This window comes from Oncorhynchus mykiss, chromosome 12 (assembly GCF_013265735.2).
Source record: "Oncorhynchus mykiss isolate Arlee chromosome 12, USDA_OmykA_1.1, whole genome shotgun sequence".
Lineage (NCBI taxonomy): Eukaryota > Metazoa > Chordata > Actinopteri > Salmoniformes > Salmonidae > Oncorhynchus > Oncorhynchus mykiss.
The window spans coordinates 58,184,682-58,197,634 of NC_048576.1; positions in this window are offsets into that span (position 1 = coordinate 58,184,682).

Consider the following 12,953-nt stretch of genomic DNA (forward strand, 5'->3'; position numbering starts at 1 on the left):
GCATTAAGTACTGCAGTGCATCTCCTCATGGACTGCACCAAATTTGCCCGTTCTTACTACAATATGTTACCCCACTCTTCCACCCTCCGATCCAACAGGGCCCAGATGTGCTCAATGGGATTGAGATCCGGGCTCTTTGCTGGCCATGGCAGAACACTGGCATTCCTGTCTTGCAGGAAATCACGCACAGAACGAGCAGTATGGCTGGTGGCATTGTCATGCTGGAGGGTCAAGGGTACCACATGAGGGAGGAGGATGTCTTCCCTGTAACACACAGCGTTGAGATTGCCTGCAATGACAACCGGCTCAGTCCGATGATGCTGTAACACACCACCCCAGACCATGACAGACCCTCCACCTCCAAATCGATCCCTCTCCAGAGTACAGTGTAACGCTCATTCCTTCGACGATAAACGCGAATCCGACCATCACCCCTGGTGAGACGAAAACGCGCCTCGTCAGTGAAGAGCACGTTTTGCCAGTCCTGTCCGGTCCAGCGACGGTGGGTTTGTGCCCATAGGCGACTTTGTTGCCGGTGATGTCTTGTGAGGACCTGCCTTTACAACAGGCCTACAAACCCTCAGTCCAGCCTCTCACAGCCTATTGTAGACAGTCTGAACACTGATGGAGGGATTGTGCGTTCCTGGTGTAACTCTGGCAGTTGTTGTTGCCATCCTGTACCATTTTCATTAATTGTTTAGGATTCATTGAACAAGCATGGGAAACGGTGTTTAAACCTTTCACAATTAAGTTAATTTGTAAAAATCCAAATATCTTTGAAAGACAGGGTCCTGACAAGGGACGTTTATTTTTTTGCTAAGTTTCGGTATGCTTGTAATTAAGGACACGGGAGTTTATCTAGGATAAAAAATTATCGCAGGCAACATGAAAACCTGGTTCAGTCTGCTTTCCACCAGACACTGATGAATTCACCTTTCAGCAGGACAATAACCTTAAACACAAACCCACATCTACACTGGGGTTGCTTACAAAGAAGGCTGTGAATGTTCCCGAGTGGCCAAGTTAGTTTTGACTTAAATATGCTTGAAAGTCTATGGCAAGTCCTGAAAATGGTTATCCAGCAATGATTAATTAACAAACCATTTGAATTTTGAAAATAACTGGAAAATGTTGCACAATCCAGGTGTGGAAAGATCTTAGAGACCCAGAAAGACTCACAGCTGTAATCGATGCCAAAGTTGATTCTAACATGTATTGACTCAGGGAGTGTGTGTGTGTGTATATATATATTTTTTTTAATGTTTGAATTTTTCTTTTGCTTTGACAAGTATATTGTGTAGATCACAGGGTAGCGGCAGGGTAGCCTAGTGGTAACCGAAAGGTTGCACGTTCGAATCCCCGAGCTGACAAGGTACAAATCTGTCGTTCTGTCCCTGAACAGGCAGTTAACCCACTGTTCCTAGGCCGTCATTGAAAATAAGAATTTGTTCTTAACTGACTTGCCTAGTAAAATAAAGGTAAAATAAAAAAATTAAATTGACAAAAAAATGACATCCATTTGAATCTCACTTATGCAGTATATTTATAACCATGATTTTATATAGAAACTAACAATCATATACTGCGCACTGACTTGGCAATCTATGCACTGTCTAATAAAACTTCCTAATTCTCATCAGTATATTTGAAGTGAATGACAAGTTTTGGAGTTCACCATGTAAGGTACTGTTATCCTTTGTTAGCAACCAGTTCAAGTCAGTCTTTGTTTTCGGAGCATTCAATAATCCCAAATATTCCGCCTGGTGTCATTCAGTTCCTAATTTAGGCCTATATTCAATCCGCACCGTGGATCCACGCTATAGCACAATTGAATGTCAATGTTTGAAGACTGCATTCTCGGTAAACGCTCTATACAGTGCCTAGTGAACGTCTACACACCCTTTGCACAGCTGTCACATTATGCTGCTTTTAATTAAGATCCAACAATGTATTCAATTGGGATTTACCCCCACTGATCTATACCACCTACTCCAACCTTTCAAAATAAAAAATGACACACTGCTGTTTAAAGGTTGGGGGTCACTTAGAAATGTCCTTGTTTTTGAAAGAAAAACTTTTTTGTTTTTTAAAAAAAAAAATTTTTTTTACCATTAAAAGAACATCATTGATCTAAGGTGTAGACATTGTTAATGTTGTAAATGACTATTGTAGCTGGAAACAGCAGAATTAAAAACCTTTTTTTTTTAAATGGAATATCTACATTAGGCGTACAGAGGCTCATTATCAGCAACGCTTCTGGTGTGTAGCCAGTTCAGAAGGGAAACCCGAGTGTGGTGGCATCAGCTGATTGCATCAGCAGATATTGCACCAATTTGGATTCACACACTAATTACATTCGGTCTATTTAAGTTTACCAGTTCGACACACGCTTCATCAATGCCGGATGTCAGGCATTGCGCTGGTGACTCATGCTGATGTAACTAGCTGTTACTCGCTATGCTCACTGTTTCTGATATGAACTTTCGGTCTCACTTTATTTGACCCCTAGCATAACGGTCATAACCATGCCATAATATATATATATAACAGTCACAACACTGTCATGACCCATTTTAGACGCATTGTGATTTTATATATTCAAATATTTTCTGGCTGGTTATGAGTGTCAAAGACAAATCATACACAAGGCAAACCATTCCATTCTACTTGTAAATAGTATGTTATAACATTTCCTAAAATTGGCAATTTTATTACCGATGTAATTGTAAACACATTGATGTGAGATATGGGCTGAGCCCAATGGTTTGTCTCTGATGAATGCAGGAGCAGGACAAAACGCCCTCTTTGGGACTTATGACTGACATATGGTCATGTACGTGATAGGCCGATCTGGCTTATTATTACTCTTATAACTTCAAAACATGTACTGTGATTGATTCTATACATTTCCATATTTTGAAATCAAAGGTTGTTTGTTGACATTTATGTAGCTCTACAACTAGGGGCAGACAGTTGAACTGTTAGCTGCGCACCTACGTTAGAAGAAGAGAAGCCCAGTGGAAAAATTGCTTTCTTTTTCCCAACGCAGTTAAGCCAAAACCACGCCCCGTTATTCAGAGGGGCGTTCTACAACTCTTTGAGCTCTTTCCAAGTCCGGAAGTGAATATCACATTGCGAAATTTCAGTCACTGATTAAAAACATTTGTCCTTGTATTTATTTATTTTTTAAATATAACAATGTCGTGGACCGAGCTAGTCATTAATGTCCCTTAACGCTCAAAGACCGATTCAATGGCTGTAGCATAGCGTATTCGACTGAATAATTAGCTAATAAATGTTTGAGAAATTATGAATAATAAGCATATGCTTTTACTTGATAATAGAGTACTAATGATAACTTCAAATACCGAGCTAGTAACGTTAAGTAGCCTAGGTTAACTTAGCTGACCTTCAGTTGAGGAAATTCAGCAGATTTCTGAGACTTTTTGTTGTTGAAAATCTGAAAATAAATACATGGGCAAGACAATCTGGACCCTCACTTTCTAAAATTATCAGCCGAAATTGTTGAAACCCCTTATTACTAGCCTATTCAACCTCTTTCTTTTCGTCTGAGATCCCCAAAGATTGGAAAACTGCCGCAGTCATCCCCCTCTTCAAAGGGGGAGACACTAGACCCAAACTGTTATAGACCTATATCCATCCTGCCATGCCTTTTCTAAAGTCTTTGTTCGAAAGCCAAGTTAATAAACAGATTGCCGACCATTTCGAATCCCACCGTACCTTCTCCACTATGCAATCTGGTTTCCGAGCTGGTCATATCAGATATCATAACCGGCATCGATAAAAGACAGTACCGTGCAGCCATCTTCATCGACCTAGCCATCTTCATCGACCTGGCCAAGGCTTTTGACTCTGTCAATCATCGCATTGTTATCTTGCAGACTCAATTGCCTTGGCTTCTCAAATTACTGCCTCGCCTTGTTCCCCAACTACTTATCAGAGTTCAGTGGGACATTGGAGGGCCTGTTGTCCTGACCTCTGGCAGTCTCTATGGGGGTGCCACAGGGTTCAATTCTCGGGCCGACTCTTCTCCGTATATATAAAGGATGTCGCTCTTGCTGCTGCTGATTCTCTGATCCACCTCTACGCAGATGAAATCCATTTTGTATACATCTGGCCCTTATTTGGACACTGCTAACAAACCTCCAAATGAGCTTCAACGCCATTCAACACTCCTTCCGTGGCCTCCAACTGCTTCTAAATTCTAGTAAAACTAAGTGCATGCTCTTCAACCGATTGCTGCCCACACCCTCCCTCCCAACTAGCATCACTACTCTGGATGGTTCTGACCTAGAATATGTGGACAACTACAAATACCTAGGTGTCTGGTTAGACTGTAAACTCTCCATCCAGACTCACATTAAGCAGCTCCAATCCAAAATTAAATCTAGAATCGGCTTCCTATTTCGCTAAAAAGCCTCCTTCACTTATGCCGCCAAATGGCTTCAGATCATCTACAAGTCTTTGATAAGCCCTGCCTTATCTCAGCTCACTGGTCACCATAGCAACACCCACCCGTAGGACACGCTCCTGCAGGTATATTGCCCTGGTCATCCCCAAAGCCAACACTTACTTTGGCCGCCTTTCCTTCCAGTTCTCTGCTGCCAAATGACTGGAACGAATTGCAAAAATCTCTGAAGCTGGAGTCTTATCTCCCCCTCTAACTTTTTAAGCATCAGCTGTCTGCGCAGCTTACCGATCACTGTACCTGTACCTCATCCCCATAGTATTACTTACCCTCTTGCTCTTTTGCACCCCAGTATCTCTACTTGCACATCTATCACTCCAGTTTTAATGCTAAATTGCAATACTTTTTGCCTCTAGGGCCTATTTATTGCCTACTTCCCTAATCTTCTACATTTGTGCGCACTGTACATAGATTTTTCTATTTTTCTTTTCTTTTGTGTTATTGACTGTACGTTTGTTTATGTGGAACTTTATGTTTCTGTCGCACTGCTTTGCTTTATCTTGGCCAGGTTGCAGTTGTAAATGAGAACTTGTTCTCAACTGGCCTACCTGGTTAAATAAAGGTGAAATATATATATATATCATATTTTTTTTTTTTATGTTACCAAATATGATGATAATAATAGGCCTGCATTACGGTAGGCAGCTAATTGTTATATAAATTTTTCCATCCTTACCTTGGAAGGTCACTGTCTCTGCGCTGATCGCCTGTGAGTGAGACAATGCTAGCTAGCCAATAGGAGTGTAGTAGAACGCCCCTCGGAATAACGGGGCGTGCTTTTTTGCTTAACTGCGTTGGGAAAAAGAAAGACGCAGAAAAATGTAGATTGTTCGTGTCTCCTTATTCATCCTGTTTTCAGGTTAACATTTTATACACTTTAAAAAAAATGTTATCTACAGATAACATGTTTATCTAAACAGTGATGCGTTTTGTCATAATTTTGCTATTGGCATAATATATTTGGTATGAAGTTTTCAGATTTCTTTGGCAGTGTCACTGCATTGTAGCATACTGTATTCTGATTTCTGGTCTTATCTATATTTTTCAGTGAAAGTAATGCATCTGCTTCATCCAGGGGTAGAGGTAGATAGATGGGGTAGATAGATGTCTGATTTTAATATGGTCAGTTTCAGAAAATGTTCAACATAAACATACTGTTTACAAATAGACTCCTGTGTAATGGAATGAATGTCCTTTGGGTGGTGGACCATTATTATTGCTATTTTTTTAATTTAACCTTTAACTAGGCAAGTCAATTAAGAACAAATTCTTATTTACAATGACGGCCTACCGAAAGGCCAAAGGCCTCCTGCGGGGGCTGGAATATAAATAAATGAAAAAATACAATATAAGTATAGGACAAAACACACATCACAACGCTACATAAAGAGACCTAAGACAACATAGCAAAGCAGCAACACATAACAACAACATGGTAGCAGCACAAAACTTGGTACAAGCATTATTGGGCACAGTCAACAGCACAAAGGACAGGAAGGTAGAGACAACAATACATCACACAAAGCAGCCACAACTGTCAGTAAGAGTGTCCATGATAGAGTCTTTGAATGAAGAGATTGAGATAAAACTGTCTAGTTTGCGTGTTTGTTGCAGCTCGTTCCAGTCGCTAGCTACAGCGAACTGAAAAGAGGAGCGACCCAGGGACGTGTACTTTGGGGAACTTTAACATATTGTGACTGGCAGAACGGGTGTTGTATGTGGAGAATGAGGGCTGCAGTAGATATCTCAGATAGGGGGAGTGAGGCCTAAGAGGGTTTTAAAAATAAACACCCAGTGGATCTTGCAACGGGTATACAGAGATGACCAGTTTACAGAGGAGTATAGAGTGTAGTGATGTGTCCTATCAGGAGCATTGGTGGCAAATCTGATGGCCTAATGGTAAAGAACATCTAGCCGCTCGAGAGCACCCTTACCTGACGATCTATAAATTATGTCTCCGTAATCTAGTATTGGTAGGAGGATCATCTGAATCAAGGTTAGTTTGGCAGCTGGGGTGAAAGGAGCGATTATGACAGAAAAAAACAAGTCTTGATTTAACTTTAGCCTGCAGCTTTGATATGTGCTGAGAGAAGGACAGTGTACCGTCTAGCCATACTCCCAAGTACTTGTATGAAGTGACAACCTCAAACTCTAAACCCTCAGAGGTAGTAATCTCACCTGTGGGAAGAGGGGCATTATTCTTACCAAACCACATGACCTTTGTTTTGGAGGTGTTCAGAATAAGGTTAAGGGTAGAGAAAGCTTGTTGGACACTAAGAAAGCATTGTTGTAGAGCATTTAACACAAAATCTGGGGAGGGGCCAGCTGAGTATAAAACTATAAATGGATGAGAGGGCTTCCTACTGCCTGAGCTATGTTGTTGATGTAAATTGACGAGAGCGTGGGGCCTAGGATTGAGCCTTGGGGTACTCCCTTGGTGACAGGCAGTGGCTGAGACAGCAGATTTTCTGACTTTATACACTGCACTCTTTGAGAGAGGTACTTAGAAAACCAGTGACACATTCATAGCCTGAGCGGAAACCAGATTGCATACCTGAGATAATACTATAGATATCAAGAAAGCCAGTCAGTTGATTATTGACAAGTTTTTCAACACTTTTGATAAGCAGGGAAAAATAGAAATAGGTCGGTAACAGTTAGTATCAGCATCTCCCCCTTTAAATAAAGGACAAACTGTGGCTGCCTTCCAAGCAGTGGGAACATCCCCAGAAAGGAGAGACAGGCTTGGCGATGACAGGGACAGCAACCTTAAAGAAGAAATTGTCTAAACCATCTGACCCAGATGTTTTTTTTCGGGGTCAAGTTTCAGGAGCTCTTTTAGCACCTCCGACTCAGTGACTGCCTGCAGGGATAAACTTTGTAGCAGGTCAGGGGAAAAAGACGGAGACGCATCGGGGATAGTCGCATTAGAAGGGGTGGGAGATGAGGAAATGTTGGACGGGCAAGGAGGCATGGCTGAGTCAAATAGGAATCCTGACTTAATGAAGTGGTGATTAGAGCTCAGCCATGTGCTTCTTGTCAGTAACAACCACATCATCAACATTAAGGAATATGGGCGGTTGTGAGAAGGAGGGTTTATTTATTTTCCAGAACTTCTTGGGGTTAGAGCCACAGAGAGAACTGCTCCTTAAAGTAACTACCTTTAGCTTTCCGGATAGCCTGAGTGCACTTTCTTCTCTCACTTTCTTCTCATTTGCCTGAACAATAGCCAGTCAGCTTGAGTATGCGTGTGCCGAGTCTTTCGCCAAATGCAATTCTTGAAGTGGAGTAACTCTGCAAGATCACGATCGAACCAGGGGCTGAACCTGTTTTTAATTCTCATTTTCTTTACAGGGGGGTGTGTTTGTTAACAATACCACTGAAAATATCAAAAAAGAAGGTCCAAGCGTCCTCGACAGAGGGGATCGAGCTGATTCTATAACATTTTACAGAGGCCAGTTCATGAAGGAAGGCTTGCTCATAAGTTTTTTAGCAAGCGTCTATGACAAATCAGGACAGGTCGTTTCACTGAGCAGCCATTACGAACCACAGGCTGTTATTTGTGAGGATAACATCAATAAGAGTATCCTTTTCTGGGTGTTTGGAGTCATACCTTGGGGGATTGGTGATACTCTGAGAAAGATTCCCATTCCTTTAGGACTTGGTCAGGTGGTTTAAGCATGTCCCAGTTTAGGTTACCTAGCAGGACAAATTCAGACTTAGTGTAAGGGACCAGGAGAGAGCTACGGGCAGGTAGGGTACAAGCAGGTGCTGATGGAGGACGATAGCACCCAGCAACAGTCAACAAAGAGGTATTTGAAAGTTTAATGCTTAAAACCAGCAAATCAAATTGTTTGGGGACAGACTTGGTGGAGACAACCAAGCACTGAAGGTGATCCTTGGTGAAGACTGCCTCTCCCCGACCTTGGGAAGATCTGTCTTGCCGAAAAAGGTTATAACCAGAGAGGTTAACGTCGGTATTCAAAACACTCTTTCTTAACCACATCTCAGTAATGACCAACACATCTGGATTGGAGCTGTCATCTCAGATTTTCAAAATATGCTTTAACCAAAGCTACACAAGCATTTGTGTAAGAGTATTGATAGCCTAGCATAGCATTAAGCCTAGCATTCAGCAGGCAACATTTTCACAAAAACAAGAAAAGCATTCAAATAAAATAATTTACCTTTGAAGAACTTCGGATGTTTTCAATGACGAGACTCTCAGTTAGATAGCAAATGTTCATTTTTTCCAAAAATAATATTTGTGTAAGAGAAATAGCTCCGTTTTGTTCATCACATTTGGCTAAGAAAAAAATAGAGAAAATGCAGTCAACTTTTTTCAAAATTAGCTCCATAATATCGACAGAAACATGGCAAACGTTGTTTAGAATCAATCCTCAAGGTGTTTTTCACAATTCTATTCGATGAAAAATCATTCCTGGGAGTCGGTTTCTCATCAAAGGCAAACGGAAAAATACTGCAGCTGGAGATTACGCAATGATTGCGACGGAGGACACCAAGCGACCACCTGGTAAATGTAGTCTCTTATGGTCAATCTTCCAATGATATGCCTACAAATACGTCACAATGCTGCAGACACCTTGGGGAAAACGTAAGCTGACTCCTAGCTCCTCCACAGCCATATAAGGAGTCATTGAAATGAGGCGGTTTCAAAAAATGCGGCACTTCCTGATAGATTTTTTAAACTGGGTTTCGCCTGTAACATCAGTTCTGTGGCACTCACAGACAATATCTTTGCAGTTTTGGAAACGTCAGAGTGTTTTCTTTCCAAAGCTGTCAATGATATGCATATTCGAGCATCTTTTCGTGACAAAATATCTTGTTTAAAACGGGAACGTTTTTCATCCAAAAATTAAAAGGGCGCCCCCTATATCGAAGAAGTTAAGCTGTGTCTCTCTGAGGGGGAGGGGGGGGGGGGGGGGGGCGTGCGTGCGTGTATCATAATGACATTATTGATTATTTGTGATGCTTGCTAGCCATATTGAACCTCGCTCGCGTTGGTCTATGCTTATGTTGCAATCAGGGTTTACATTAGGAAAATGTGGCGCTGGACAACGTGACCGGGAACAATTTAATTTACTAGGTGGTGGGCCAAAGCCTGAAAATATTAAGTTGTTAGATCCCCCGTCGAGGTAGGAGCAGATTTTTTGTATATGACCGTAAAACATTCTTATGAAACTATAACATTTGTTGGCACCTTCAATTCCTGCACATTTTCTCATAAAAAGTATATTTCAAGACTGTCTGCTCAGGCAAATTTGCCGAACTGCTAAATCAGAACTCCCTTACAAACCCCTCATGATGAAGGCAGCCAATGGCCTGCTTCTATCTACAATGTAAACACAGTCTCTTGTGAAAACGCAAGTTGATGTCTGATGAAGAGGAAGGGCTATAGATAGCTCTCAAAGACTGAAAAAAGATAAATAACTGTTTTGGAGTGCACTTCAAATATGCACAATGCAGTACGAATTGTCTTGATCGTATGAAGAGGTAACTCCATTGGCCATTTAGCCAATTTATTAAAAGCTAGCCAATGTTACAGTTTGACTAGCCGAGCCAGCTACTATAAATGTAAAGTTGTGTTTCATTAGCTATCTCTGTCAGTGAATTACATTTTTGAATCATGTTTTGGCATGATTATGTCTCATTTCAAGTAATTCGCTGCAGGCTTAAAGAAACATTCAATCATATACTTTGCATAGAAACCCAAATGAAAGCATGTAGATACAAAGATGTGTGTGTCATGTATGCTAGAATGGAGGTTTAAAAATGACAGCTGCATATGCATATTAGCCAGTACATATGGCATAGCCTACACATATAGCATACCTTGCAATACAATCATCTACCAAAACATTTGTACAATAATTGATTTCTAAACCAGATACAGTGCATTTGGAAAGTATTCAGACCCCTTCCCCTTTTCCACATTTTGTTACGTTACAGCCTTATTCTAAAATAAATAACTTTTTTTTTTTTAAATCCTCATCAATCTGCACACAATAACCCATAATGGCAAAGTGAAAACAGGTTTTAAGACATTTTTAATGTAATAAAAAAACATACCTTATTTACATTTACAAGTATTCAGACCCTTTGCTATGAGACTCGACATTGAGCTCAGGTGCATCCTGTTTCCATTTATCATCCTTGAGATGTTTCTACAACTTGATTGGAGTCCACCTGTGGTAAATTCAATTGACTGGACTTGGACACAGCTGTCTATATAAGGTCCCACAGTTGACAGTGAATGTCAGAGCAAAAACCAAGCCATGAGGTCAAAGGAATTTTCCGTAGATCTCCGAGACAGGATTGTGTCCAGGCACAGATCTGGGGAAGGTCACCAAAACAATGTCTGCAGCATGGAAGGTCTCCAAGAACACAGTGGCCCCCATCATTCTTAAATGGAAGAAGTTTGGAACAACCAAACTGAGCAATCAGGGGAGGGTGTTGGTCAGGGAGGTGACCAATAACCTAATGGTCACTCTGACAGAGCTCCAGGGTTCCTCTGTGGAGATGGAAGAAACTTCCAGAAGGACAACCATCTCTGCAGCACTCCACCAATCAAGCCTTTATGATAGAGTTGCCAGGTGGAACTCCTCAGTAAAAGGCACATGACAGCCCACTTGGAGCCAAAAGGCATCTAAAGGACTCTCAGAACATGAGAAAGAAGATTATCTGGTCTGATGAAACCAAGATTGAACTCTTTGGACTGAATGCCAAGCTTCACGTCTGGAGGAAACCTGGCACCATCCCTATGGTGAAGCATGGTGGTGGCAGCATCATGCTGTGGGGATGTTTTTCAGCAGCAGGGACTGGGAGTCTAGTCAGGATTTAGGGAAAGATAAACGGAGCAAAGTACAGAGAGATCCTTGATGAAAAGTCCAGTGCCTGGACTTGAACCCGATGGAACATCTCTGGAGAGACCTGAAAATAGCGCCAAATACAACAGGTGTAGACCTCACCGTGAAATGCTTACTTACAAGCCCTTAACCAACAATGCAGTTCAAGAAATGGAGTTAAGAAAATATTTACTAAATAAACTAAAGTAAAAATAATTTACAGGGGGTACCGGTGCCGAGTCAATATGCGGGGGTACAGGTTAGTCGAGGTAATTTGTACATGTAGGTAGCTATGTGTGTTTTCTATACCTGTTTGGACCTCTCGCTGTAGGCTTTACAGACTGCAACCCTTTTGGCTGCAACCCTTTTAATTTAGTGTGCCCTGCGAGCACAACCCATGTGGAATTACCGGGTCTCTGGTAGCGTTTGGAACTGCCAATCTGCAGTCAAGATTGCAGAGTTTATCTCAGCGTTTGCTGCCCTTCCGGCCCTTGACCTTTTGGCCCCGACGGAGACATGGATCATCTCAGAGAACACTGCTACTCCAGCTGCTCTTTCTTCATCTGACTATGTTTCCTCTCATAGTCCGAGAGCATTTGGAAGTTGTGGTGGTGGCGTAGGTCCACTCATTTCTCCTAAGTGTAGATGTTCTCTCCCTCTCTCAACTGTACATCTCCTCATTTGAATTCCATGCTGTCACTGTCACATGTCCATTCAAGCTTATTATTGTCATCTATCACCCACCAGGTGCCCTTAGAGTTCCTCAATGAGCTTGACACCTTTTATAAGCTAATTTCCTGACGATGGATCACTTCACTTGGCGACTTCAATCTCCCGACATCTGCCTTTGATGAATTTCTTTCTAACTCTCCCTTTCCCCTCCTTTCCTCTTCTGACCTCACCCCTTCCCAATCCCCTCCAACTCACAATGCAGGCAATACGCTTGACCTCCTCTTTACTAGAGGCTGCTCGCCTACTAATGTCACTGCAACTTCCCTCCAGGTCTCTGATCACTACTTTGTTTCCTTTTCTGTCTCCCTTTCCTCCTTCCCTAACCACTCAGCCCCTACCCAGATGGTCCTGTGTTGTCGCAATCGTCTCTCTCTCTCCCTCTACTCTCTTCTATTCTATCATCTCTCCTTTTTGCTAAATCCTTCTCCCTCCTGATTCTGCCTCTTCGACCTTCCTCTCCTTTCCGCATCCTATGACTCGTCCCCATTCCTCCCGGCCGGCTCGGCCCTCCTGTCCTGCTCCGTGGCTGAGTGATTCATTGCGAGCTTACAGAACAGGGCTGCGGACAGCTGAGTGAAAACTAAACATCCGGAGGACCTAACATCCTTTCACTCCCTCCTCTCTACCTTCTCTTTCTCTGTATCTGCTGCTAAAGACACTTTCTACCACTCTAAATTTCAAGCGTCTACCTCTAACCCTAGGAAACTTTTTTCCAACTTCTCCTCCCTCCTTAATCCTCCACCTCCCTCTCTGTGGACGACTTTGTCAAGCACTTTGAAAAAAAGGTTGACGACATCCGCTACTCATTCACTCAGCCTTTCCAAGTTCTCTCATGTCACCCCGCTCCTCCGCCCACTCCGATCGAA